Source organism: Carettochelys insculpta, chromosome 3, assembly GCF_033958435.1.
Source record: "Carettochelys insculpta isolate YL-2023 chromosome 3, ASM3395843v1, whole genome shotgun sequence".
In the NCBI taxonomy this organism is placed as follows: Eukaryota; Metazoa; Chordata; order Testudines; family Carettochelyidae; genus Carettochelys; species Carettochelys insculpta.
The window spans coordinates 136,288,557-136,315,473 of NC_134139.1; positions in this window are offsets into that span (position 1 = coordinate 136,288,557).

Consider the following 26,917-nt stretch of genomic DNA (forward strand, 5'->3'; position numbering starts at 1 on the left):
TAATTTTAGGGATCCTGACCCCAAAAAGAGGTGTGTGTGTGCATGTGTGTGGGTGTGTATGGGGGTGTGTGGGGTCCCAAGGTTACCATAGACAGTGTTGCAGTACTGCTGCTCCTACATCAGTGCTTCTGCTGATGGCAGTGCTGCCTTCACAACTGAGCTACCAGAGAGTAGTAACTGCTGGCTGGGAGCCCAGAACTACAGCAGCAACATGGAAGTAAGGATGTCATGGTATGGTATGGCCACCCTTACTTCTGTACTGCTGCTTTTGTGGCTGGGTCCTTGGTCAGTAGCCACCACTCTCTGGCCACCCAGCTCTGAAGGCAGCTGCTCAGAAGAAGAAAACAGATTTCATGACAGAAGACCAGATTTCAGGGTCCGTGACACATTTTTCATGGCCATGAATTTGGTGGGACCATATCAGTAGTCTAACCGCCCCGCCCCCTCAACTCAGAATGCTGCCAAGGAATAATAAATGTGTCTGATGAACATGAATGGAGATCTGCTCAGCACATGGCAATCTTACCCCTTTCAGATTTCCCCTAGGCAGTATTACTGCAGTGAGATCTAACCCAAGTGTTTTCTATACAGAAACTGAAGTCAACCATTCATAATTCATAATTATAAGTGGATATGTGATACAACTCAAATCATTCTGAAGAAGAGCTTGAAGAGGTATCTTTTTGTTTCCTGTTCAAACCCCTTCAGTTTTTGATAGTAAAACAAGTAACAATGGGATTTTTATTGTGGACAATAGCTGTATTAAAATAGTATGCAAAACCAGATACTTCTGTGATTACTAGTTTTTAAAATGAAGGACTATTCTGTAAAATAAAGTGAATTTAGTGGTTGATTTCCAAATATGGAATCTCCTTATTCAAAAGAAAAAAATATGTTTATAATAAAGGCAATAGTAGTAAAAGCTTCCTCCCACTACCTTGACAATGTCTGTCTAAAATATATATTCCAGGAATGAGTTGGGAATGATCTATGGCCTGAACTACATGGCTAGATGATCACAATGGTCCCTTCTGGGCTCCAAATCTATGTACCATGAGCTTCAAGTGACACTGTTATAGAAGTAAGAGTGTAATTTGATTTCCTATTGAATTCTTTGCCTCAGTAGTGATACCACCAGCTGACTCAGCACCACTCAGTAATAGTGAGAGGAGATGTATTTGTGAGTCAAATGCTGTCCAACAGTGCATAAACTCATCTCAGAGGGGACACTGAACAGTCATTAGGTGACTTTTGACCACTTCCAGGCTGAGCTGGATTTGAATAATTGATTTACAGATGAAAGATTCAAATTCCAAAAGCAGTTCTGCTTATTAGTTATTGAATATCTAATTTGTACAACATGAGCCAGAGGCAGAGTGACCAAGGTGCTGCAGACAAGGGAGTTTAAGAGGGAGAGCAAGTGATCCTGCTGCTGAAGAAGCTACCAGGTGAGAGTACTGGCTTTTGGGGTGAGTGAGTGTGCTTGACTGTTTGAATTTTGAATTGTGATTCTGATTTCAGGTGGGTGATTTCAGCTTCAGTTTCTGTGGCAGTTGGGACTGAGTTCCTGACCTTTGTTCCCTTGATTGCCTTTGATCAGCCTCAAGATCAACCTTACCCTGTGTGACTAACGAGGGGTAAAGCCTGACCTAGGCCAGCAGGCTTTCATAAGCCAGAGGCAGAACGACCAGGGGAGTGAAGTGAACAGTTCAGTAAGCAACTTAGAAGTTATTTTTGCGGTGTAGACATAGCCGGTGTGTCCCAGAATAACTTCTTGTCTGTCTTCCTTTTTATGCTACCAATACTTCTCGACTCTGTTTGTATGAGAAAGCATAAAGCAGTAACTTCTTTCTTTCTCCTCTTCTCTTTATCTCTCTGAGATCATTCATAAGGTTTGTTCTCCATCCATTTTTTGTCTTCTTAAAAGATTAACTTCTACTATGCTGTTTATGGTGACTGTAGTAGACTTATGTATCTGATTTCTACCTCACAAGAGCTATCAAGCCCTTCACTACTTCCTGGAAGCTACTATGTTGCAGAGATTCTGGAATAGGTTTGCCATGTCAGATCAGATCATTCATCTATTAGATGTAATATCCTCCCTCTGCTAGTAACAGAGAAATGAACAAAAATCAAACCAATAATGTCCATAGTCTATTGTGCCATTGCTACAGTAGGAGATGACAGTGGTAGGGAATTCCTACATGACCTGCTGGGACAATCTGCTTACTTTTAAAGCAAGAGATGTGGTTACTCTTATCAGTGTCTTAACTTGTACAGAGTAGATCAAAACAAAAAGCAGTCAAGTAGCACTTTAAAGACTAGCAAAATGGTTTATTGGGTGAGCTTTTGTGGGACAGACCCACTTCTTCAGACCATAGCCAGAATGGTTATGGTCTGAAGAAGTGGGTCTGTCCCACGAAAGCTCACCCAATAAGCCATTTTGCTAGTCTTTAAAGTGCTACTTGACTGCTTTTTGTTTTGCTAGTGTATAGACTAGCAGGGCTTCCTCTTTGTTACTAGAGTAGATCAAGTGCTACTTGACTGCTTTTCTGTTTTGAGAGTAGATCAAGAAGTTTTCGATCATATTACCTAGTACTAGCGGGGCGGGCGGCAGGGGGGAGGCTGAAACAATTTTTACAGTGGGGGTGCTGGGAGCCCTGAACCTAACTGTAAATCTCGTGTATAATAGAAACTGCTTTAAGACGGGGGTGCTGCAGTATCACCGTCTCCCTTAGCTCTAGCACCTATGACCACTAGACTCCCTGAACTTCTGTAGCAGTGAATTCCACTGGCTGATTACATGCGTCATAAGAAGCAGTACCATATGGTTGTATCTCAAGGGTTTAAATACCTGCTTTAATGCTACTTGGCACTCCAGGAAGGGTTTAAGAGTAAAACCTTTTAAAATTTGAACCTCTATTTGAAGTATTCCCTAGAGGGGAAAGGCAGTGCTGTGAGTCCCCCGGGGCACTGCAAAATGTGGATACCTGCAAGACAAATTGCAACACTTTTCAAGTGACAGCACTGTCTTAACTATAGCAACTGCAGACAGAGGATACTAACATTAAGGTAACTGATCTGTCATCCCCAGGAACTGCTTCCCTACCTGTTCATTCCCCATAGAGTTGTTATGTATATAGCCTGATGTTACTGACATCACTGAAGAAATAATCTTCCTTAATGGTTGCCAAGGGGTAATTACAGTAAGCAAGGACTTGCTTGAAACGTGACCTTGTCTAGCCTAAGGGCTTTCATAAGTGTGAATAGGGCAGTCAGCAGACTGGTGTAGTCACAGAAAGATTGGAAAAGGAAAGACATCCAATGTCACATTTAATAAGTTCTTATTATAGAGATGAAAGGAAAAAATTGATGTCTTTTGTAGAAGTCAGTTTTGGCAGGGCTCCAGCTGGGAGTTTTAACAAAGCAATTTCCTAAGTTACACAGATATGGGAAAGAGGGAAGATTAACATGTAAGCCATTTCAGTATTTTTCCAACTGTACCCAAAATGGCCACTCACTTCTGAATGACAGGGGCCAATGGGGCTGGATATAACCATTGGATCAGAGGTCTCAAACTCCTGGCCCATGGGCCGTCTCTTGCTGTAGCTGAGTGGTCTCCACTTACCCATAGCTTCTTCCACCAAGGGGATTGAGAGGAAGGGGACAGCTGCTGGTGACATACCATGCCAGGTTTCCTGAAACCCTGAGGCCACATACCTGGGGATGGGGTGTCATAGGCCAGGTCTACAGGGCATTCCTCTTGCGAGAGAGGAATGCAAATGAGGGAACCTGACACTGCAAATGAGGCGCTGATTTACAAATCTTGCACTTTGTTTGCATAATCTTGTGCATTTGCACTGTCAGGAGAGATTCCCCCGCCCCCCCCCCAAAAAACAAAACAAAACAAAACCAAACCCCAGCCGTATAGATGGGGTTCTGTCAGCAAAAACTACTTTCATCAACAGACCCTTATCCCCGAAAAAATGAATTATAATAGTCTTTTGATTAAGGGGATTTTTGCTGACAGAACCCCATCTACAGGTCTGGTTTTTTTTCACAAAATCTCTCCCAAAAGAACAATTGTGTGAGATTATGCAAATGGAATGTGAGATTTGTAAATCAATGGCTCATTTTCAATGTTGGGTTCCCTCGTTCGCGTTCCTCTCTCCTGAAGCAGGGGAGGAACAATGGGAGGCGATGCAGTGGCCATAGAGAAGCAGAGTATGGACCTGGCTCACCCCACCCCCCCAGCTGCGGGCACCTCCCTGACAGTTCCAGGGAGATGGGGGAAGAAAGCAGCCAGCTCACCTCCATGGCTAGTCCCACTTCCTCTGCTCCCAGCCTGGTGGCCTCACCCTCCTCCAGCTGCTGCCCTGCTCCTGCCCACCTGGCTGGTGCTGCCCGGCTGCTGCAGCCCACTCTGGTCTCAGTGACAAGAGCCAGTGGCAGAGTGGGCAGCTCTACTCCAGCTGCAGCAGGGAGCCACAGCCAAAGGGGAGAAGAGAGGCAGCCACTCTTCCGCCAGCTCTTTGCTCCCCTCTTCTCTGTTAGTGCCTCCAGTTCAGAAGCACCCATCCACAGCACCCAGCATTAGCGCCACTGCTGCCTGGACAGCACCATCTGCCTGCACTGCGACGGGGCTGGAGTGGGCACTGGCTCTGGGCTGCCTCCTCATACCTCAGCAGCAGTGGGAGGTGGGCAGCAGGCAGAGCTGTCATCTGAGGCAGGTAAATCCTGGGGGTGGGGGACAGGTTTGGGGCTGAGTTCCGACCCCTTTTTTTCTAGACGAAAAGCAATGGTTAGGCTAGATCTGTAATTTTGCTGCAGCTTGAAGGGTGAACTGGATTGGGTATGAGTACTAGATCTTAGGATCTGAGGATGATATTGTTCATATGAGTGCTTGATTACTGCATCTCCATTACTGTCTTTTGGTGTACTGAAACTAAGATTAATAACAAAATCCCTTTAAATAGTCCACTAAACACCTTACCGGTGCATTTACTCTCATATATGTTTTCTTAATGGCAAATCCTATAACACTATAAACATATAAAAGAATGATAGCAGTAATAATTTCAGGCTAGTGGGTAAAATCCTGAGCGATGGATGCTTACTTCAGTGATGTGGGAACTTATCCAATACCTCAAAATAAGCACAAAACTGTGAGTAGATAACCAAAAGGAAAAGAGCATGCAATAAAAGAATGGTTAGTACTGACGATCAGTCTTTTTGAGACAAGCATAACAGTATATCTATCTATCTACCTATCTATCTATCTATAGGGAGAGGGAGAGAGAGACTGTATATTCTCAATTTATTGACCCAGATCTTAACTGATGGACTCCCACTAAGAGGAATGTAGGTACATTTTAATAAAAAGCATTCCTTTTGTCATCACATACTAGTGTACAAGCCATTCTAGAAGCCATTCCTTATCTGCTCTGACTTGCATATTGATTCCTGTGAAGATTTCCTATTTCATCACCTCCTATAGTTAGTAGACAGACAACATAATCTTAGCAAACCCTATCTCTAGTCAAATCATACAAAGAAAATGTGTCTGAAGTTCATTTTGTATATAACACAAGAGCAAAGGTTCTTTCATAGGAGTGGTAGTTTTCTTTATTTCTTAGTTGATTGTGAGAGACACGAGACACCATCGATTCCTTATAATATAATGTTCTGGTTATGTTGCCCACACTCTTTCTAGGATGTTTGTTACAAAAATTTATTGAAAAATCCATTCATAGAATTAAATATTGTCTCTCTCTGCAGCTTTAGTTGAAGGAGCATCCTATTCCAAGTACCCTGCAATAGTGATTTAAGCATGGTAACAACACTCATATTTGAACAAAATCATTGGACGTCATATTGAATTGGACACATCAAAATGTACAGATTGTAATTGTATGTAATGGATTTATAAAAGAAAGATTGAGGCCATAGAGTAGTGGAGGCCAACCTTCAACAGACTAAGAGCTGAAAAATACCCAGGAGTGGTGCAAAGAGCCAGGTATATATAATAATATTTATGATGCAACCTTAATAGTGTGTATTTTATAATGTTAAGTTATACAACTCTAATGGCAAGTCAGACTTCCAACTTTACAATAATAGCTAATTACTCAAAAAATGTAAGTGGGACACAAATGTTTTTTCCTTACCTTCTAAGATGTGCTTTTTATTTCAGTGGGACTTCTGGCAAACCTTTCTGTCAAAGTCATGTAACATGCCAGCAGGCCTAAGACCTTAAACAGCAGCCTGCAGGCCTCAGATAGCAAGGGTGGAAACTTCCATTCCTGTAATGCAACCAAGTTTCCATACCTATGTTACTGCATGTTACAGCCTTAAATTCCACAAATATAAAGATGAGATAGCCCTGACACCTGCGTTTGAATGAGGAAACCCAGAGAAGCTAGAAACCAGGGCAACCTTAGCTTCAGCCCTGTGAGAATGTTAAAATTGGCATTGAGCCAGTTTGTGCACACCCAGTAAACAAATAAGTGATAAAAACTTGGGAACCCCTGCCCTTACATTAATTTCACCATGGACTCTCAGCCTCAGGGGTGCCTCAGCTTTTCCCCCTTCTGGAGCCATGTCCACTGCAGCCTTGATGTGAGGCACTTCAGGACTGGAACTCCCCGCAGCAGAAGGGATGTAAGCATGCCAAACGCCTCTTAACCGATTAAATACATTCCTGTTATACTTTTTCCTTGCTAATGTGTGCCTTGTGAATCTGAATTTGTAGTAGCTTGGAGTAGGTAAGCTTAATAAAGTACATTATTCCTACATAATTCCTGTTGACGTGAATCCCAGAATCCTGTCAGTCCTTTTCCTTGAGAGTTGACAGTCAACACTCCTCTTTAGATTTTGTTAGTATTCAGCTGAGGCCACTCAAAGGAACTCCTTCTCATGTAGATCAGTTAAAACAGATGGGTGCCTTGATTTCAATGTTACAGCATTGAAAAAAATGACTCACAAACATATGTTGAACCAAACAATAATAGAGTACAGCACATTTGACACTGGCATATTTATCCTTTGGTACAGTTTTCCAGAACTCAAAGGTGCCCTCTTTTAGAAAAGACTAAAGTTCAATTATCTCAAGCTCCACAGCTGCTTCATCTGTGACCAATGGGGCCTTCAAGCCCCCACACTCAGCAGTGAAAGTGTCAACAAGAAATTTAATCTGAGGCCTTTCCAGCTGTAGATCAGAAAATCTTTCCTCACAAGCTTCCTCAAGTTTTTCAAGCAACAATGCATATCATGTTGTGCTCCTTTTCAAGGCCTCCACTACTTCTTCACGTGTTTGTAACACTGAAGGAAAATGTGCTAGTCCCCTCCTTTGAAGCTGTATTTGGAACAGCTTGAGTATGTTTACAAATGCAAACACACTTTTCACAAGGTCAGGCAGCGGCTTTAATTTACCTTGTAAATTCAGGTTCAGTTTGTCTAAATGACACAGAATGTCCATGAAAAATCCTAGGTCCAAAACCCACCAGGGGGGTCTGAAAGCTCGGGATAATCCTTGTGCTTCTCCTCCATGAACCGTTTCACAGTGTCTAACGGCTCAAGGAAATGTGACATCACTTTACCTCTTGAAAGCTATTTCGTGGTACAGAGAAGCGGCCAGTCCCCAGGAAGGTAGACCTCAAGCTCATCAATAAGAATCTTGAATTGTCCATGGTTCAGAGCATTTGTGCAAATGTAACTGACAATTTCCAGCATGTGCTTTATGTTGTGGTCTAAGTTCAGCTTTTTTTTCTATGCTAGCGGCTCCTGGTGAATGGTGTTGTGAAATGTCCAGAGTCCAGGGAAGGTGCCATCAGCCTTACATAGCCCCAGAAATCGATTTACAGATCCAAGCATAGATCTAGTCCCATCCGTTGCAATAGCAGTAAGTTTCTGTAAAGGCAGATTTGTTTTTGCAACAACTGCCATCAGTGCTTCTTTCATGTTGATGCCAGGGGTTCTCTCTTTTACTGGAACGATATCTAGGAGTTCATCACTTACTGCACAAGCATCTGAGGCAGTCCGTATGAGTATTGCTAGCTGCAGGTTGTCTTGTACATCACACAACTTGTCCAGCACAATGCTGAGGTACTCATATTTCTGAAGCACCAAATACCACCGTAATTCAATGGCTTTGTTTATCTCATACTGCATTCAACTGTGTGGTACAAGATTCGAAGGAGTAAAAATTTTCTTTTCAGATTTTCATCTGCTGGAGACATGATTGAAATAACATCTATGAGGCATTTCTGAACAAACTTGCCCTCACAGTATGGTTTTTTTAGCATGAACTATGTTCCAAGCCACTTGATAGGAGGCAAGTGTAACAGTTTGAGGTTGCTTGTTCAGTTCACTGGGCACTTAAGTCTGTTTTTCTACCTGGCTTTGCGACCTTTTGAGTTTGTGTGTGTGGAGGTCAGTACCTTTTGGAAATTCCTGTTTGATGTTAGCATGGTGTGTGGCAAAATGGTGCTGTAGATTAGAAGACTCAAAGTATCGCAACAAAGTATGATATGTCAAACATATTATGCTCAACAAACAAATATTGAATCTCCCATTCCATTCTCATATTTTCTCTTACTTTTACACTTTTCTCCCATATTTAGGAAAGACTGCATTAATTTTTAAAAAAAAAGTCAGATGTTGCAAAGAGTCTCGTCACCGGGCCAGAGACGGGGAGATGACGAGCATAGTCTCCCTATATAGGGAGTGTATATAGCACATAAATACAGCAGGCACACTGCCATCTACAGGCACACACTACAGGAACAACCCCGCTCCCCCAAGACTGCAGGCCCACAGAGACTGGTGGCACACTCTCACGCTCCACACACTCCTGCACCCTTCACATGCACACTCTGTAACCATACATCCATCACCCCATCCAAAACACACATTGCGCAAACTCTCTTCAAACCCAAGGTGAGCTGTCTCTCAGCTCCCTCACCCACACATTCCACGGACACACTCTCAACTCTCACAAACAACAGTCACATTACGAGCTCACACACACAACACACATAGGCCACAAGAACCCTGAGCTCTCCCACACATCCTAGGCTCATACAAGCCAGCAGTTCCCAGACACACACAAATACCCCCACCTCCCACACACACACATACTCCATGTGGGCACACGAGGAAACATCCTCAGCTCCCCCACCAACACCCTCCATGTAAGTACACTCCTACCCTGCCCCAACACACTGCAGCCACACTCAAACCTCCTGTACACACAGCCCAGCGAGAAAGTGGGTCTCAGCAGGCACAGTAAGCGAGGGGCCGTGATGGTTAGGTGAGGTGTTTCCTCCAACATTTATTCTTGGGGGACTGAATTTTCTTTTGAGTGGGTTGAAATTTCTTATGCACAACATCATTACAAACAAAAGAACCACATGTAAATATTTATTTTAAATAGAGCTCCAAGGCCAGGGGAGGCTGAGGGCACCACTCAGGTTCAGGGAGTGGGTAATGGGGAGCAGAGGGAAGGCTGGGTGGGGCTGAGAAGTGGTCACAATGGGGACCTATGCGCATCAGGAGCCAAGCTCCCTGGGAAATGAGCCACTGCTTGATGATGTCATCTCCTCTTTCTCCCTCTTCCTGTTAGGGAGGGGGAATTTGAGAGAGGGTTTGTTTGTTTGTTTGTTTTAAGTGGCTTTGAGAGCTGCACCAAGCAGATCTGCTGAGAGAGCGAGCTACATGTGGCGGATCAAAGAACCACAGGTTGGCCACTGCTGATCTGGTGGGTTTGTTATGCTTAAGGCACAACATTGCAACTGGGACATTGTTTCAATTGGTGATCCAGTGTGCTATGCTCCTAAGAGGCAGGACTGGAGATCCAAGAAGGCTAGCTAGAGCTACCTTTTGTGCTGCTGGCTGCTAAAGGCAAAAAGTCAGTCTTTAAAAATAGAAACTCAAAATCTACTAAGGAAAATAGAAAGGAGCAAGTGTAAAAATGGAAGTAGAAAGGCCAAAAATGAATTGAAAAGTGACTAGCAAAAGGCACGAAAACTAACGGTAACTTTTTTAAACTCTGCCATGAAGCCACTGTGAGCTCCATGCCAGTCCCGAGCCTGGATGAAGGAGGAGGGTTGGTCAGATGTGTGTCGATGCACTGACTGTCAAACAACAATACAAATTAAATCTGATGCCAGTACAACTAAATGATAAAACATGCCAGCTCAGACATTGCCTGGATAAACAAGGTTCGCGATACCAATTGAGCGATCGGGGTTGGGTCGATAAGTTGGCTACCAAAAGAAAATTACAGCTAACACATATGCTATCTATTGGAACATGGAATGTCCAAACACTGTGGGCAACTGGAAAATTAGAGCTGCTTCGGAAGGAGATGGAGAGATACGGATGTGATATACTTGGACTGGCAGAGATGCATTGGATGACATCAGGAAAGATATGTGGTTGTGAAGTCATTTGGTCAAGAAACTAAATAAAGCATGAGCAGGAGTTGGATTCCTTCTTAGCAAAACAGCTAGGAGAGCATTATTAGGATACAAACTGGTGAGTGCAAGAATGATGGTAGCAAGATTTGAAGCAAAACTGTTCCACATCTCAGTCATTCTGGTGTACGCACCCACGTTGGACAGTACGGAGGAAGAGATTGAGCTATTCTACAAAGACGTGACAAAGATGGTGGAGGAGATACCAAAGAAAGATGTGTTGATCATCGGAGGAGACTGGAATGTGAAAGATGGAACAGATAATGAAGGTTGGGAGAGAGTCATGGGAAGGTTTGCATATGGAGAAAGAAACGAACAAGGTGAGAAACTGCTAGAGTTTGCTACAGAGCATCAGGTGGTGATCTGCAACATGGCATTCCAACAAAAGTGGAAGTGGATGTGGCGACTGAATGATGGGAAGTCCAAGAACATGATAGATATGATTTTGATAAGAAGATGGATAACATCAGTACAACAGTGCTGAACTTTCCAAGGAGCAGATATAGACTCAGACCAGAGTCTAGTAATCACAAACATCAAGATAAAACTCAAAAAAAAATGTAAGACACAGTTTAAGAAAAGAAGAGATGTGGCGAGGCTATGTGAAGAAGAAACAGGGAATGCATACAGAACAGTGCTCAGAGAAGATTAAGAATATTGTCACAGAGAGAGACCTAGATAAGAGTCACAAGGATAGCCATCGCTATAGAAGAGGCAATTGGGCAGACTGTTCCAGAAGAAGAAAAGATCAATAAGAAGTAGATTACCCAGGAGACACTGAAGTTGGTTCAAGAGAGGAGAGCATTGAAGATGAGACGACATGTTTCTGAGATGGCAGAACAGCAATATATGGTAAAATGCAATGAGGTAAGGAAAGCAGCCACAAAGGATAAGAAGAAATAGTTAGAGGAGCAAAGTGAAGATATAGAGAGGTATTACAGAGAATGTAAGACCAAGGAGGTGTATAAAACAATTAGGAATATTAATAGGAAATGACAACCGAAGCAGATGGCGATCAAAGATGAGAACGAAGAAGTGCTCATGAACAGGGAGAAGATTGTGTAGCAATGGATGAGATATTGCACCGATCTATACAAAGCACAGACTGATTGAAGAATTGAAAGAGATCTCCCCTAAGCATCGAGATCAAGACCGATATTTCAAATGAGGAAGAAGAAAAAACAATGAAACGACTAAAGAACAACAAGAGCCCTGGAATGATAAAATCATTGGAGAGATGATCAAATACGGCAGAGAAAGCATGATTCATAAGATACACTGACTATGTAATATGGCATGGAAAGAAGGGAAGGCACCTAAGGAATGGACAAGATCTGTGCTAGTGACGATACCCAAGAAAGGAAGTACAGTGCAGTGCAAGAACTACAGAACGATTGCCCTAACGAGTCATCTAGGTAAGGTGCTCATGATGATACTGACTGAGAGATTAAGATTGCAGATAGAAGAACATATAGCAGATGAGCAAGTGGGGTTCAGGAAAGATAGGAATACCATACAGCAGATATTGGCACTAAGACTGATAGCGGAGAAAGCTCGACGAAAGAACAAGAACATATACACTTGCTTTGTTGATTTTTTTTTCAAAAGGCATTTGACAGTATAGATCAGAAAGTGTCTTGAGCGGTGTTGGAGTCATACTGAGTATTTAGCAGACTGATACAGTTGTTTGAATAATATCCATGACATGGCGGAGGCAGTGGCGAGAACATGTGGGGAGTTAGGAAGTTGATTTAAAACAAGTAGAGGTATGAGACAAGGAGATCCAATATCGCCACGTATCTTCATCATGCATCTGGGGAGAGTGATGGACAAGATCAAGGAAAAGGTAGAAGGGATATCTGTGCATGGGAAAAGAATTAACAACTTGAGGTTCGCAGATGATATAGTTATCATTGAGGAAGATGAGGAGAAGCTAGTGAAAATGGTGCAGGTGTTAAACGAAGAAGGAAGGAGGTACAGACTGATTATAAATGTTGATAAAACAAAACCAATGGTATTTGGAGATAAGGAAATAAGAAGGAAGATCAGTGTTGATGGTATTGAACTAGAAAATGTAGAGAAGTTCACATACCTGGGGAGCAACATAATGTATGATCTAGACTGTAAGAAGGAAATAAAGACTAGAATAGCAAAAGCAAGAGTGAGTTAGAAGGCGATGGATAAGCTCTGGAAAAGCAAAGCAATTAGCTTAAGAACGAAGCTGAGTGTCTTGAAAAATGTGTGTATTTAGCAGCATGTTGTATGGATGTGAGACACGGGTGATAATGAAAGATTTGAAAAGAAAAATATTGGCATTCGAAAGGAGTTGTTATAGGAAGATTCTGAGAAGAGGATGGATGCAGAAGGTCACCAATGAGGAATTATATCGGAAGATACAGCCAAAAGAGAACCTGTGGCAGAAGGTTATAAAACGGAAGCTACAACTATTTGGACATATTTGCAGAATGAACGACGAACTTGAAAAATCAAGACCCTGGTATTCGGCATAATGGACGGTTCGAATAGGAGAGGCAGACCCCACAGAAAATGGATAAATGATATAGTAGATTGGAGCGAAGCTAGTCTACAGAAACTAAGCCACTCTGAAATGGACAGGGAAAGATGGAAGGAAATAGTGAGAGAGGCATCAGACACAAATAGGTGCTGAGCCCACAGTTACTGATGATGATGATGAACATTTTTTTTAAAGAATGTCCACTACTCACTCTTCCCCCCACCCTCACTCATTTTCATGGGATGGATGGGGGGACAGGGTGTGGGCTGGACTTGAGGGGTTCAGATTTCAAAAGGGGGCTCCAGAATAAGCTTGGGACATAGGGTTGAGGTGCAAAGCGGGGTGCAGGCTCTGTCATGGAGTTTGGATAACAGCAGGGGAGTTCAGGGCTGGGGAAGGGTGTTGGGGTGAAAGAGGGGTGAAGGGTATGAGCTCCAGCCAGTCGGCACCTGTGGCAGCTCCTGGTTGGTGGTACAGCAGTGCTAAGGGAGATTCCCTGCCTGTCTTAGCTATGCATCATTCCTGGAAGTGACTGGCATGTCTGTTTCTGAGGTTGAGTGGGGCAGGCGACTCTGAGCACTGCCCACATATATAAGCATCACCCCCTCTGCGGTCCCTGGCTAATGGGAGCTGTGGAGTTAGCACTCAGGGTGAAGGGAAGTGTGAAGCCACCTTCAGGGGCCGCAGGGATTTGCTAGCTGCTTCTGGCAAGAGCATGGGGCCAGAGCAGGGAGGGCTCCTCCCTTAGGCCTGCTGCACCATCAGACTTTTAACAGCATAAAATACCTCAGTTTGGCCTCAGTAGCCTCTGGGATATGGAGTCCGATTCCAGGAGACTCCTGGCCAAACCAGGTGGTTGGCAACTCCAAGATCAAAGTAGCTGGAAATCCATTTGTGTGACATTTGTGCCTATGTAGCCTTAACCCAGAGACACCAAATTGTCATCTTGCTAGAAGCTGCTCAACTCCCTGCTCCTGTTCAGGCCTTGCTCTCACTCTATCCCTTTCCCCAGCCTTGGCCCCACTTCTTCCTGCTCTTCCTTCTCCTCCACCCTTCCTCTTCCTCACATCCTTCCTCCAGCACACGCCATTCCTGCTCCTTCCATTCCCTCCTGGAACTTGAAAGCCATGAATCAGCTGTTTTCAGGACTCTGAAAGTGCTAGGAGGGCAGGGGAGCATCTGATCATCCATGAGTTTCTGGTACATGAGAGGTGCAAGGAGATGAGGGCAAAAAGTGGGAGCTTGATGCTGGTGGGTGCTCTGCACCTAATTTTTCCCCATGGGTTCCCCAGCCCCAGATCACCGCTGGAGTCAATGCCTAAGCCTCCACCCCCTATGCAGAGGGTGTGCTGGGGATGGGAGCAGAGGCAGCCAGCATGCAGTTGTCTTCTTATTGTTCTCAGCTTTAGGACAGTATAAGAGGACTCTAGCCAGCAAGCATACGTGAAAACAGCTGCTAAGTTGCTCTAAAGTATATCTGGGCCAAACGCAGGATTGGAAAGCAGCAGTAGAACAGTGTGGTCAGCATCCACTAGCAAATATATTTAATTCTCAAGTCCAGTCCATAACTGGATTTTCTGTGCCCTATTTTACTGGCTTTTGTTTAATGTGACCTGATTTAATTGACAGAATGTTTCTGTCAAATCTAGCACATGTATCGGGCATTTCTTTGGCATATTAAGAATTATGTAACTGTGTATAGTTGTCAGCTTTATGGTCCAGTGCCTTTCTAGCAGACATAGAATAAGTTACTGTTCACAATAATATAAATGGGAAACCAAAACAAAAAAATGTTTTCTTTAATTATTGAATTGATATAAACTATGATTAACTTGATTGGAATGTAATTACACTGCCATACAATAATTTATTTTTGTATACGAACCATGTCCAGTTTTCCTGTGTTAACCTGTACCCTGTGCATTATGATTTGGCATTATGCATTCTAATAACAGATGCTCATTTCATTTTTTGTAATTACCTGAATATGAGATTTCGGGTGATCATTTGTGCAACTATATTAATGAGACACAGCTTCAGAACGCTGCTGCTGGAAAAAAATTGCATCTGTCTACTAATATTTTTTATACTAAATGTATCACTTTTCAGATATATTTTAATTAACTGTACCCTGCTGCTTCAAAAACCAATGGAAACAAACTGAAATTAGGAGCAAATCGGAATTCCAGCAGAGCTGGTTCATGAAATGACTACTAGAAACGTGGAACAAATTTACCAAGTTTGCTCATGCAAACTGTATAAACAGGTTTAGGGGGGTGAAGAAGGAAATTAAAGCTATGGTATCAGTTCAGCAGAGTGAAATGAGAAACTTAAAGTTATGGGGAAGGTTGGGTCAAGCAGCATGCTGCGTTTAGCAATTCCTTATTTATATATGTCCCCACCATATTTAGCTTAGTGCCTTTATTATCAACATTCATTTGTTAACACACAGAAATACAGACAGGGTCAAGCTCAAGTCCCAGAAAGTTCAGGTTAGTGGAGAGATGTTTCATTTCTGATGCAGAAGGAACAATAGTGGTTTGGTGCTTTGTCTGTGGTTTATGCTTTCCTAGCACTTTCTGTGGCTGGCTCAGAGATTTAGAGCAGAAAATAATTCAGTTACACTGCACAACACGACTGCTACAGGTCATAGCCATTAGTGGACTACTAAGTCTTGCATTTGACACAACCCTCTGAAGGGTAAATTTTTTGCTGATGGTAGTTAAAATGCCATCATCTCTTCCAGATGTCCTTATTTTATAGTGCTCACCATTCAGAGGAAGGATGGCAATTTAAAAGGTGGTCAGCCAGGTAAATTTAGAGTTCTTTTTGGATATGTTTGATTTTAAACCTAACCAAGTCAAGCAAGCATGTATACTAATACATATTGTTCTCCAAAGACTATTTGTATGCTAATTAGTGTAGACACACGGTTGGTAGGTCTCTTCCAGACAGAATGGCAGAAAAACTCTAGGGGTGTCAGAGAGTAGGAAAAGTTGTAAATCACCATCCTTTTGATGACAGCCTGCCATTGAACGTAGCTGGAATTAAGGCTTGCTGCCTTTAATGTAGGCTTGCTTTCTGCATACCTTAATACTGCTGCAGGACCACTGAGTAGACTACACACTCAGACAGATATTTCCCTGATCTTTTCAGTTCTTGCACTGTGCAAGGCTGCACAGTCCATGCATTAGTCATCAACCTAACCTGTGAAGATTGGTTGAAATTTTTTTGATTAAAAACTGTTTTTTTAACCAAAATGAAAATATTCATTTTACCATTTTCTGATTTTTTTTTCATTTAAATACTAAAAATGGTCGTAGTAAACATTTTCAGCATTCAGCTAAAAAAACACATAATTTTTTGGTGATAATAGTTTACTTTGAAAATTTCACGTGGAAAATAATTAACATTTTTTCGACTAGGTGAAGTTGCAAACTCAGAGCATCAAAGAACCAGAGCCATCTCAGTTGGAGAAGCCCAGCATTTCTTCAGCACAGAGAGGAAAGTTAAAACAAACAGTTAAGGGAACAGGAGAGAAAAAAATAAAATGGTTAAGGGGAGGAAACATGGGTGGAATTACAGCAACCAAGGATATAGGGTCAAGAATAAGAAAACTCAGTCAACTGTAAGATGGAGATAAAAAAATCACATTCCCGCCACAAAGACCACCTCCAGCAACATTAAGACCGCTTCCCAAAGTAATAGGGGATAGAACATCTAAAACAATCATCTGCATTGTAAAACATGTATTAATAATGATTTCCCCCAATTCTTGTTCTAAGAATAGCTGAGCCATTTTGGCTGAAATATTCCAAAACAATTCAGCCTCAAGCAGACCCATAACATTGAGCATTTCAGTTTAAACACTGAAAGTTTGAAAGATAGTCTTATAATGGCAAGTGCTATGCAAACTTAATGGCAGAGCTACCAGCCCTGACTATACTTTCCCTATAAGCTCTGACTGTCTCAGCGTTTAGACTGAAGCTGGTTAGGACATGCAATACAGCTTGCCTATAATGGAGGCTATCCATGTAGCATCAGGAGATGTACTGAGCACACTCAGTAATTACCGCACTCTTCTGGATGATTCTGTGTAGTTGCCTTTGAGGCACTCTGCCCTGCTCTGCTGTGTGCACATGAGGTGAAAAAGAAATGATCCAGACATGTCCCTTCTCCTCCCTGCTCCTTCTGTCCCTTTCACTCAAGTTGAAAAATTGCTGGAGTATGAAAGTGGGTGGGTTACATTATTATAAAGTAACACTTCCTCTGGAAGGAGAAGGATTCTGATTGAGTGTTGAAGTACAGCATCACAAATACAGACTGTGGAAAACAGGAATTATTTCTTGGTTAGGTATCATCAACACAAGTAGTGTTATACAAAATAATAAAATTCACAAAACCTTGCAAGAGGGAAGCACAACCCTCACTGTAAACAAAAAACATTTTCAGAATGGAGGACTTGTTTAACAATCAGCATGCCTTTAAAAAGCGAAACTTTAAAGAAAAAGGACTTTCCCTCCACAGCATGAATTTCACAAATATCTGCTGATTTATACTCTATATTCTACATTTAGTCTCTAGTGTGATTTGAGACTAAAATGATTTTGAAAGGTGGTAAAAAGGGAAAGAGCTGAATTGTCTGCAGAGATTATAAGGGATGTGACACATTTTCCATTGAATTTAGGTATTTATATGCCCCCTTCACTCTACCTCACCCCATCCCACTCTAGTATCTAAACCCAGCACAATCCGCAGAGCTTCACATTCCTGAAGATGTATGATCAGACCTCAGAAAACAGCAAATGCTATCAATAAAACATGAAGCAAAGTTAATTACAGGCTTTCATTCAGAGTCACCCTGCCGCTAGTGGCCCATTATAATGAATCATTGCTCAAATGGAGCAGAGATTGACAGGGATTTTATAAACTTTCCATTCTCCAAGTTTTCCCTGTGTAGTAAATGCCTGCTGTACACTGGGAAAGTGATTAAGTATCAATTTCATATAGGATGAGGAATAAATGTTTAAAAGACTAATGAGGCACTATTTTTACTGCTTAGAGTACTGTGACTAACCCCTGAGCCAGATGAATGCCTCTGTCATTTTAATTACTCATTGGCTGAATCTTCTCCCCTCTCCCCACCTCCCCTTACAGGTTTCTAACTGGGTTATTTAACTAACTTTAAACTAGTTCCCTCACTAGGCAGAGTGCACTGATAAGGCTGATGTGCTCTCTCTTCCAATATGCCCTGGCTTTTTCTTTACTTAGTGCTTTCAGAATACGGGTTAACATATTTTATTGCTCAATTGTCCATTATGACTGCAGGGCCCCTCTAGCTGTAAACATCAGAAAACTTTTTCACATCCTGCTCCTTCCCTGTTTGAGTAAGATAGCAGCTTTTGCTCCTGACATCATTTGTACCTGTCTCTGCCACTGTTATCTGGCTTGATGTGAATATGACCAAATAAAATCTTCAATCTGCTTCAAAGTCTTCAGGAATACAATCCCAAAAATCAATCAAAAAGGATACTAAAGAACTGGAGAGCATACAGTCTTGAAATGACTTCTTAAGTGAGAGGGTGAACACCTGTGTATGTGTACCTATTTCAGGCAGGGTTAGTTGCTCTGGCATTTCCTAACTAGGGAGGGCTTGACTTTGTAAGCTTCTTTAATACAAAACAAAGCAGCAGAAATGTTGCACTTTGAAGACTAACAAAATGATTTATTCGGTGATGAACGTTCATGGGACAGACCCACTTCCTCAGATCAATCTCATTTTCAATATAGGCTGACAGTAAATACAGTAAACTCAGTCATATGTGGCATTCTATTATACAGAACTCTCAAATAATCAGCATTTTAACCAAAAGTAAATTTTAATTAGGTTTTCCATAAGTACAGTACAGTGAAAATAAATACAAATAAATATAGCAAATAAAGTATATGTGCACAGGAAACAGTACTACTGTTGTTGGTAAATAAAGTACTCTGCATACATTTCTGTTTGTTTCTTAATACATAATCTTGTTTTTCTTTAGAGTTATGCATTGCTAGGTATAGCTCTCTGTTATCCATGATATTTGAATATACAGAAACCTCCTGATCCTGAGGCTCTTGGATATGAAAGAATTTACTGTACTGTAATGTCCTTCTAATATAATTGCAGTGAGTGGGGAGGGCAGCATATGTATTTCTTAGAGCTGATTAACATTTTCCATTCAAACTGTTTCAAATGGAAATTGGGTTTTGATTAAACCCAAATGTGGAAAGTGTTTTGGGTTCCTTAAAAATGATTTTTTTAAATTGGAAAATTGAGCCAGAGGCTAAATTTTAAGTTAAAAAAATGTACCAACTAAAACCTTTTAGTTTTGGGGTTTTTGGCTGAAAGAAAAGGTCACACAGTTTTCTAGATGGTGGAAATCATTTGCCAATCATTTCTTATATCGATCAGCACATATATAAGACCCATAAAGAAAATCTATACATAAACTTAAATGTCAACAGTTTTTTAAATTGTCTATTGCATAAGCTGGTACATGGGCTTCAGTTGGTCAGTGATGGTCAGCAACAAATGGATTGGGGATTTAATGTCCGTGAAGCTTACCACTTTACATCAGTTAATGATCTGGCTCTGTGTCATTGGAATCAATGCCCAGATCAGGGGTCAGCAACCTTTCCGAGTCAGAGTGCCAAAATTTGACCTTTTGCCCTCTATGTACAGTCCGAGTACCGGTGCTACTTGCTAAAGACATTAATAGTCCTACTTACCATAGCTTCATTAGTGAATAAACAAAGATGCAGAATACCATTTAGGTGGTGATTGGTAGCATTAGCTGGTCTTTTGTTAATCCACAGGTGGCATGGCTTTGAGTAAGCTTCCAGCTGCATGGAGGAGGAGGGGCGGGACTGAGCTTCCACCTCGCTTGCTAAAGAAAATTGTCCTGCGTGTCACTCTTGCCACCTGTGCTGGAGGTTGCTGACCCCTACGCTAGACTCAGTTTATTTGTATTTAACAAACTACTTTCATTTCTGTTTCAATAAAAGATAATTTTCAGAAAGTCAGCGCCTGAAGGATGGTAAAGGAAAATATTATCAGCCGATTTTGCTATAAGCATATACATTGCTTGCAATATTGGGGCTATCTAAGCTGAAAACCAGTCTAACATAACACACTCAGGCTGAGGTTCTGCCTACCTCCTACTTCCCTATGTAATGGCGAGAGAACGGCAGGAAAGGTTTCCTCTGCACTTGAGCGACCTGCATAAGCAAAGGCCAGGTAATTGCCAAAGATGGCAGAGAACAAACTGGGAGACACCTCTGCTTGTCTTGCATGATGGCAAGTAATCAGGATTGATGAACAGCAGGCTGCTTTGCATAAAGGAATGTAACTTACCTGTCTGTGTATTCTGTGTGTGTGGCCCCTTTTGTGTCTGATCCATGGAGGTGTGAAGCTGTTACAGGCCTCAGCTACAGAGCCCTTTTTCTTTTAAGCTCATAGGGTTCATAGCTTGGGAGGATCCAGATTCAGTCCCAAATGTCAGGATGTCATTCATCATAGTAGGTGTGTTCACCTTGCATACCTGTGAGTTTCCTTGGGTCATATGCCTCTGCAGTGCCACTTATTTTGGGCCATGGTTATGTGACATGATTTAGACCAGTAGTCACCAGTAAGTCAATTGTAATTGTCTGGTTCCCTGGGGATTTTCCCAGTCAATCACGCTAGCAGGCTCCCTGCTTGCCCTGGCCCCACGCTGCTGGCCATTCCCAGGAGCTGCCAGCACAGACCTGTGTGGAGGAGGGTGGGTATAGCGTGATCAGGAACGGGCATCAGAGAAATGACCCTGGGGAAGAGGCAGGGTAGATTTGGGTTGCCCTTAAATTTGGAAAGTGAGCTTGGGCATGAAAATTTTGTGGATCATGGATTGCATCCTTGTTCTGGATGTTGGCAGAAATGAAGACACCTACTTTTTGATGCAGGGAGGCACTTGAAATGCATGTCCTACTTACTGGTACGCTCGTAATCAACAGCAACTGAACTCACTGCTGCTCCAAAATTACATAACATATATTTGGTGATTTTTTTTCAAGACACATCCTCCCATTTGTAACACGGAAAATTAAGTACCCACTGTCCCTGTATATATCACGTAATTGATGGACAGCTCCAAAGGAGACTAAGAATGATTCTAAGAAATAACAACAGGAAGTCCTGTGGTACCGTATAGACTAACAGATATATTAGAGCATAAGCTTTTGTGGGCAAAGACCCCTTCATCAGATCCTGCCACAGAACCTTTTTTGCAAATACAGACTAACATGACTACCCCTCTGATACTTGTCTAAGTGCAAGTCTAAGAAATAACTTTCACTTCAAACTTTGTTTAATTTCAGGTGTGAAAATAACACCATCTGACATATCTAGAATGAAAATAATGGAGCAGAATATCAACTGCTGTAAGCCATGGTAGCTCCAATGACTTCAAGACAACTCAGGCCACCTGAAGATCAGGTCCACTGTGTGAAGTTTTCACATCAGCACCAATATTTTTCTTTTAAAACCTAGATACTCATCTGTATTGGGGAACTTTAATGTCTCAATCTCCAATAACTAACATTCAAGGATTTGAAAGCTGTCAAGTTCTAATACAAATCGTAAAGCATGTCGGAAATTTAAATAGGTGAAATTCACCAGGCTGAAAGCATTGCAAATGTCCAAATCATACTAATTTTGGGAAATGATAGTTTGGTGTTGCTGCTTTTTTAATTCTAAACTGATTGTCCCTTGCAGTAGCTCACTAATAGCATATCTGGAAAAAACTTCCTAACTGTCAGGGTGGCTAAGTACTGGAATAAATTGCATAGAGAGGTTGTGGAATCTCCACCACTGAAGATATTTAAGAGCAGGTTAGATAAGCATCTGTCAGTGATGATATAGATGGTGCTTGGTCCTGCCTGGAGGGTAGGGGACTGGGCTAGATGACATTGCAAGGTGCCTTCCAATTCTATTCTATGATTCTGTCTAGCCCCATTTTTTTCTCTATTACAGAAGGGACTGGCAGTGTAAGATGTAACATCAACATAAAACCTACAAGAGCCAGAAAGGAGCTATGGCAGTAGGAATTTTGGTCTCCTGGGGTTTTCATATGCAGACTGATGTTTTGAGATGGATATGTAAAACAAAAAAAGAACTAAGACATACAAAAGTTTAGGAAGTTAAGGTAAACCTCCGTGAAACATTTCTTCTGACTGTTAAATTTTGTAACAAAATGATTAGAGCACTCAGAGGTAAACAAATAGTCTTGGAACTATAGCTTAGATGAAAAAAGGAAAGCTGAGTTTGAATCTGGAAGTGTATATTCCTGTTTGATACACTGTTGAATGGGAATAGTAACAGAGAGGTAGCTGTGCTGTCTATATACTATCAAAACAAAAAAGCAGTCCAGTAGCACTTAAAAGACTAGCAAAATAATTTATTAGGTGATGAGCTAACTTGGGACAGACCCACTTCTTCAGAAAAGTGGGAAGTGATATATGCAGGCTGTCTGGTGTGATAACTACTAATCAGTTGCTCACCTTTCTGGGCAGAAACCTTTCATGCACTTTTAAGTAACACTCCAGAATATATTTCTTTTTGATGGTGTAGGTCCTGTACTAGTACCTGTCATTTTAAGTGGTATGACATGCATATTTCTAAAGTAAAGGGAATCACTGACAAACTAACTGCTCCCTAGAATAAAAAGCAGTCAAGTAGCACTTTGAAGACTAGCAAAATAGTTTATTAGGTGAGCTTTCGTGGGACAGACCCACTTCTTCAGACCATAGCCAGACCAGAACAGACTCAATATTTAAGACACAGAGAACCAAAAACAGTAAGTAAGGAGGACAAATAAGAAAAAGATAATCAAGGTGAGCAAATGAGAGAGTGGAGGGGTGGCGGGGAAGGTCAAGAATTAGGCTGAGCCAGGCTATGGTCTGAAGAAGTGGGCCTGTCCCACGAAAGCTCACCTAATAAACTATTTTGCTAGTCTTCAAAGTGCTACTTGAGTGCTTTTTGTTTTGATAGTGTATAGACTAGCACAGCTTCCTCTCTGTTACTGCTCCCTAGAAAGTGCTTCTTCGTGTGTAATCCTACTTACTCCTGCTTCCTGGAGGATCATTATACATTTGTAAAAATATCTTCAGAATGTGCTTTGGTTTGAACAAAACCATAATGAAAGTTGTATGTGTGGTTATGTGTAACAAAGAAATGCTGGGAGGAAGCTCAGAGAAGGGACAAAGAATAAGTTTCTAATGTAGACAGGATTTTTAATCCTCTGAATTAGACTGCAATCACTATGCCACCATCACCAATTGGTCTAATTTAGTTTGGATTTCAGTGTCCACATGGTAAATTTTTTAGCTTCAAGAATAATTTTCTGATGTGAAGTCTAATTGAAAGACCACCAAAAACAAAATGATTCTTTTGCCATTTGTTTTAATGGGCTTTGCAGCCAACCTTTGGCTCATTCCTATCCAGATGAGCATGTGATCCCTTTTCAGTATTGTTCTAGTGCTAAACTGGTTTGATTTACATTTATCACATACATAGGTGTGGATATATAGGGTCCAGAAATAACAGTGTCACAGCTGTGACAAGTTCCTGAGAAACTAGGGAAGTCTTGTACCTCCATTTGCAGTTTATCTATAAACATTGGTAATGGTTGGCTCTACTGTGCATATAGTAAAAGGGTCTTTTCAAACTAGATGAGATTATTTCTGGTATGATTTTAAGTTTTTGCTAGTGATTGACACTTGTGTCCTGTAAATGGGCTTGTGAATACATTTTTACTTAGCTGAATAGTTCCAAATAAGTGCTGACTATCGGCTAAAGGAAAGTGAATAACAAAATAAGGGACTTGACCCACAAAACATTTCGCTCATGAATACTGAAATATTTGTTCTGTTGTGGGTCTCAGGGACTTTGAATAAAATGATATGCTTATGTCTACTTTTCTAGGTGTAAGAATAATGGATGAATTGACAGACCACTATGCACCTGAGTCTGATTTAATTTATATCACGTAACTGCACTGACCTCAGGAGACTTCACTGCATTCTCCCTTAAGTAAGATCATCCCATTCAACATTCTAATGCCATCATTAGGAGCATCTGCCTCCCACTGATTGCTCCCCATTGTCTTACACAAACTAATTCAAACAGTTGTTTAACGTGCATTTAACCTGCTACCTCATTTTTTCCATATTCACTCTGATCTGCCAATAACATCACCCATGATGCCAGTTTTATTTTCTTATCCCACTGTAGCCAGACAGAACCCCCCTTTTGCTCTACTCCATCTTGCCTTCCCTAGGTGCTTCAGAACATGAAAGGGTTAAAAGGAATAGCTCAGCCCTGGAATGCCTGAAAGCACAGATGGGCTTATCTTAGCCACAGCCTTTGAAGCTCTGGAGCAAAGCTAAGAACAATGGGCTAATTAACAGCCAGGCCTCAGACTACCCTTGGCTAATTACCATCAGCTGATTCGCCAGGACACTTGTCCCAGACACCAGGAAAAATTTCCGGCCCATTAAGACACAAATGCCCTCAATTGTCTGCCTCACAGGTATGAACTACACCCTTGAACTCCCTGTGAGAACCAGTAATTCAATTAAACCAAGGAAGAAGCCTATGTGGCCCAATGGGTATAAAAGAGGGGTCCGGCAGACCCCCTGTTTGAGCTTCAATCATCTTTCCTGCTGGACAGGAGGGTGGGGGGCGGTCTCACCAGGTCCCTGAGGATGCTAGACTCCTGGAAAAAAAAGGACAAAGGACTTCTTCCCAAGGGACTGAGAGGAAACTGGCCAAGCTATGTTGGTAATGCAGGGGTAAGAATAAGACCTGCTAGGTATTTTACTTTTCATTTCTTCTTGCGCTCATTCAACAAGTATAGATCTATGAATTCAACAAGCATAGATCTGTGAATTTAACAAGTATAGATCTATGAACTAGAGTGCATGCTAGCTATTTGTAATCAAAGTATAAACTGTGTAACAATTGTAACCACAAGAGCTTAACTTGCTAGGTAAACAAATAAAGCAGCATTGTAACTGTAAGAGCTTAACTTGTCAGATAAATAAACAAAGTAATTAAGTGATAACCTTGCTCCTCCTGTTACTGTGCAAAGCTGAACACAAAACAAAGAACCTAGCTGCTTTTCAGCAGCTCTTAGCCTAGTCACTGGTGGGCTCTGCCTGGGCAGTTAAAATCTCATATTAATACAAGGGCATAAGTGGCATCTCACCTGACCATCAGCTAACATCCACACATCTCTATTATTTTCATGTGTGAAAATTTCCCAGCCCTATTAATCAACTTACCATCCTCTCTTTATTCACAACTTTTAAAAAGATGTATTTGGGTGAGCAAGTCATATCCTGTCAGTCCTCTACTGTCTCTTACAGAATATGAAGATCTATCAAAACCTGCAACTTAACTTGCAACCATATGAGCCATGTATATGATATGTTTGATGTGATTGGTAAGAAACATGGTGGTGTTCTGGTTAAAACCCCTCTTTCATCAAACGACATAGTAATATGCACAGTCTGAGACATTTTTAAAATGTGTACAAACATTAATTCTTACAAGGCTACTATGAGACATATGCATCTTCTTCATGTCATAGGAAGGGAAACTGAGGCATCATGGGGTCATGAATTGCATAAGAATGTGAGCAAAGGTAAGGGCAGGGCTATTTCTAATCCATGGTCTGATCCACAGTTCACTGAAATAAATGGAAAAATTCCTCTTGACTTAAGGGCTTCAAATTATCACTCATTTTCACCTTCTTTTAGATTACATAATTTCATATTCCAAGTGAAACACTTAAAAACAATGAAATCACACAGCTGAGCAGGGTTTCACATTTTTACTGCACATATTGATTTTTATTAACATGAACATCAGCATGCAACGAGATAATGTTCCAAATGTGTGAATATTTTTCGTATGGTAATCTGATTCTTGTAGAATATTAGTGGTTTTCTTCTTGAAAACTTATCACTTACGCCTGATCTCCATGAATAGGCCTATACACTTCCATTAAATACATGTTTACCTCTCTGAAAGTATACTTGTTTTATTTTTATACCTCAGTCAATATCACATACAACCCTCAAAGGTATTTCATTTGTCAATAAAAAGTCAAGACATATTTTTACTCACTGGAAGTAAGGATTGAAAAAGCCATTTGATTTTTTTTTCTGAAATGGACAATTCAAAATACAATTGAAACTTTTCATCAATGTAATTCAAATCAAATGCAAAGAGAAAGCATAGTTCAGTTAATGACTTTTTCTACCTGCTACATGAAAGTTACATAATACAAATAATTTATATTTTAACACCTTTCTGCCCCAGGCAATTGTTAAAATGTAGCTACAAGTTACACCACATATTTTTCTTGACTCAGGGGAATGCATGCTTCATATCAGGGGAATTTAACTTGATTACATATTCTGTTGCAAAGCAAGCCACAATAACCACAAATGAAAATGCAATGAGTTGATAATAATGGGGATTCTAAAAAGTAAAACTGTTGGGATGACTTTAGTCTCTAATGCAGGAGTCCAGTTGATCAGCCTAAGCATTTATAACTTAATTTTGTTTTCCAGAGCGAAGAGTGACTCTCTAGGGCATGGCTTGACAGAATATCATTACACAGATCAATGTACTGGAATTGCACTGGTACAGACATCTAGTTCAAAACTGAAATATATGAAACTCTACTCAGTGCTCAGGAACAGATTAACTATATCTAGCTAGTCACTTATTTTTGTAACAGGAAGAGGTTTTGTTTTCAAGAGCGAAGAACTTGGATAAATTACTACTGGATTAAACTTTATCTCTTGTAAGCCATTTGCAAAGTCGCGGCTGAAACCTCTT